Source organism: Anolis carolinensis, chromosome 1 (assembly GCF_035594765.1).
Source record: "Anolis carolinensis isolate JA03-04 chromosome 1, rAnoCar3.1.pri, whole genome shotgun sequence".
Lineage (NCBI taxonomy): Eukaryota > Metazoa > Chordata > Lepidosauria > Squamata > Dactyloidae > Anolis > Anolis carolinensis.
Window position 1 is genome coordinate 77073538 of NC_085841.1, and position 4288 is coordinate 77077825.

Genomic DNA, 4288 nt, shown 5'->3' on the forward strand with positions numbered 1-4288 from the left:
GTTCAGCAAGCTCAGTGCTTTAACACACTTCGCCACCGGGGTTCCAGCTGGTTAGTAGCCAGCTGCAATAAATCACTACTGACCCAGTAGTCATGAGATCGAAGCCAGAGTGGGATTGAGCTCCCTCCCGACCATTTAATAGCCTAGCTCGCTGTTGACCTAAGCAGCTCGAAAGACAGTTGTATCTGTCCAGTAGAAAATTTAGCTACTTCTTTATGCCAGGAGACTAATTTAACTAATTTACGACACCATAAAAACTTCCAGCAGCATGCGGAAAGGAATGAGGAAGTAGTGTTCCCTCGTGACTTCGCAGTTCGCTTTTCACTCCCTCGCTGTTTCACGGTTTTTTAATAAACACTAAAATCTGTATATATAAATGAGTAATGGTGTCCTCCCCTCCCACTAAACAACAAACGTACAAGCCCCAGAACCTAGAAATTTGGCAGCACAATCCACCATGCTTGCCCCTAGGTTCCGACAACAAAAAGAAAAGAAAAATAAAGTCCTAATTAGAGGGAGAAGAATAATTGTCTTTAGCCAATTGCTGCCAGTTAGAAGGCTAAGCTCTGCCCACTTGGTTTCCTAGCAACCTACTCAGCCCATGGGACAGGCCTCACTTAGGCCTCTTCTACAGATTATCTAATTTGCACTGGATTATATGGCAGTGTAGACTCAAGGCCCTTCCACACAGCTATATAACCCATTTATAATCTTATCTGCTTTGAACTGGATTATCTTCAGTCCACACTGCCATATAATTCACTTCAGTGTGCATTTTATTTAGCTGTGTAGAAGAAGCCTCATATAATCCAGTTCTAAGCAGATAATATAAGATTATAAATATACAGTAGAGTCTCACTTATCCAACATAAACACCCCGGCAGAACATTGGATAACTGAATATGTTGGATAATAAGAAGGGAGTCAGGAAAAGCCTATTGAACATCACATTCCCTCACAACCCTATCTGCTGCCAAACTGCCATCCATGTCTATGCCAGGCATCCTCAGAGAATATGAGATCTGTTTGAAAACAGACAAGTGGGATGTTTATTTCTATCTCACCAATGATATCCAGGATGGGACAACTCTTATCTGCCTGAGGCGACTGTGAATATTCCACTTGGCCACCTTGATTACCATTGAATGTCCTTGCACCTTCAAGGCCTGCCTACTTCCTGCTTCGGAGGGGAAATCCTTTATTGGGAAATGTTAGCTTGCCCTCAGTACATCATGTCTGGAATTTCCTGATTGCTCAGTGCTGTTCTTTAGTTAACTGTCCTGATTTCACAGATTTTTTTTAATACTGGGAGCCATATTTTGTTCATTCCAGGCAGGCAGGAACCATCCAGGCTTTGAAGCTACAAGGCTATTCAGTGCCAATTCCAACATTCACACTTGCCTAAAGCAGACAACAGTTCTTTCTTCCAGCCTGGTCATTCCACAGATATATAAACCCCACTTCCTTTCGTTACAACACATTTCACAACCTCTGAGGATGCCTGCCATACACGCAGGCGAAACATCAGAAGAGAATACATTTTGAACATGACCAGGCAGACCACAGAACTCAGAGCAACCCAATACAAAGAGAAACAAAAATAATAAAATAAATACAAAAAACAAATAAAAAAACAAAATAAAATAATACAATTAAAAAACAGAAATAAAAATAATATTATCAAATAATAAAATAAAATACATACAAATAACAAAATAAAATAATAAAAACACAATAATAAAAGAATAAAAAATAACAAATACAAATAATACAATAAAAAATAAAAACACTAAAATAATTAAAAACACTAAAAGATCAATACAATAAAATACTATAATCACAGAAAATAACTAAAAATAATACAAGAAAATAATAAAATATAATAAATAAAAAAGATAAGTTACAATAAAATTAATTAAAAAATGCAAATAACATCAAATAAAAATTCCACAACAATTTTTAACCAATACCACCACCACATTGCCACAGCAATGCGTGGCCAGGCACAGCTAGTAATACAGTAGAGTCTCACTTATCCAAGCCTCTAGATAATCCAAGCCATTTTTGTAGTTAATGTTTTCAATATATCGTGATATTTTGGTGCTAAATTCGTAAATACAGTAATTACTACATAACGTTACTGTGTATTGGATTGCTTTTTCTGTCAAATTTGTTGTATAACATGAAGTTTTGGTGCTTAATTTGTAAAATCATAACCTAATTTGATGTTTAATAGGCTTTTCCTTAATCCCTCCTTATTATCCAAGATATTCGCTTATCCAAGCTTCTGCTGGCCCGTTTAGCTTGGATAAGTGAGACTCTACTGTATTATAAATCATAAAAAATTATGATTTACAGTGGCAGTGGTCTCAGTCGGATGTGGGCGGTGGGGCGGAGAAGGTGCCCAAACAGCAGGAGGAGGAGAAGGAGGCAGTGCCATGTTCCCCTGCCTCTTTCTTCCCTTCCTTCCTCCCTCCTTTCTACTTCCTTCCTAAGGAGAAGCCTAGCATCCCTACTTCTGCAAGATAAGTGAGGGAACACTGTACTCCATCAAGGACTCAGTGTCATAAGTGGACAATGGAGCAGCAGCTCCCCCTGTGGCCAGAATCAAGCATACCCTCATGAAGCCGGAAGCTGGAAAATTGCCTCTGTGTCTGTCTATATGTTGTATGTCTAATGGCATTGAATGTTTGCTATGTATGCCCTGGGGGAGAAGAGCGGTATATAAATTAAATAAATAAATGTATATGTGCATTGCGATCCGCCCTGAGTCCTCTTCAGGGTGAGAAGGGTGGAATATAAATACTGTAAATCAATGATAATAGATAAATAATGGGGGAAGGGGTTTCCACTGGAACTTTCTCACCAGTGCTTGTTTCCACAACAAGCCACTTACTGTGTTGTCGAAGAATCGCTGGGTTGCTGTGAGTTTTCCGGGCTGTATGGCCATGTTCTAGAAGTGAATTATATTTCATTGCATTTTTATGGCCCCAGAGGCCTCGCATACAGTACAGGCAGTCTCCAAGTTACAAGTTGTAAGTCCCCTGACTTACAAATGACTCATTGTTAAGAAGAAGGGTGAGACAACAGGAAATGAGGGAAATCTAACCCTAGGAAGGGGAATTTACTTCTGGAAGAATTATCATCATGGGGGAAAGGGGTCTCCTGGAGCTTTCTCAGCAATCCTTTTTTCCACAACAAGCCACATATTTTGTGGTCGAAGAATCACTACATATTATCTACAGACCCACTAAGAAAATCCAACCAATACTACATTCAGCAAAGGACAAGAGCGATCCTCTCGCCTCCGCATACCAGGCAGCTGTGAACAAGTTTACATAGGGACCACCAAATGCAGCATCGCCCAAACACAAATCAAGGAACATGAAAGGCACTTCAGACTATATCAATCAGAGAAGTCAGCCATAGTAGAGCACTCAATGAACCAACCTGAACACAGTGTATTATTTGAGAACACAGAAATGCTGGACCACTCTAACAACCAGCATGTCGGACTGCACAGTGAAGCCATTGAAATCCACAAGCATGTGGACAACTTCAACAGAAAGGAGGAAACCATGAAAATGAAGAAAATCTGGCTACCAGTATTGAAAAAAACCCCTCTAAAATCAGGACAGTAAATAAAGAAAAACACTCGGAAGACAGGGGAATTCCAGGCATGAAACAATCAGGACTAGCTAACACCTCCCAACAAAGGATTCCCCCTGGCAAGAAGCAGCCAGACCTTGAAGCTGAAAGGTCATTTAATGCTAATTAAGCTGGCCAATTCACACTTGCCTCAAGCAGACAAGAGTTCTTTCTCCCACCCTGGACTTTTCACAGATTTATAAACCCCACTTGACTAGTTTCTAACAGACCTCACAACTTCGGAGGATGCCTTCCATAGATGTGGGCGAAATGTCAGGTGAGAATGCTTCTGGAACATGGCCACACAGCCCGAAAAACTCATAGCAACCCAGTGATTCCGGCCACGAAAGCCTTCGACAACACATTGTTTAAAAATGCCTATTTAAAAGTCTTTATTTTCCTGTGACTTCAGCCCCAACGTGGCTTCTAAAAAGTGACCTCGGAAGTTTGACCCTTTCATGTGACCCTTTCAAGTTTGTAGTCTACGTGTCTTGCTGTCCAGTAGGGGCGGGGCATGGTACCCTAAATGGAAAACACACCCGTAAGTTTGGCCCATCCGTGTGAGTCTATAGATACTAGAGGTACATGAGTCTATGAGAGTGTTTGTTTTGTTTGCCGGCGTCAAGCTGCGAGGGAGGAG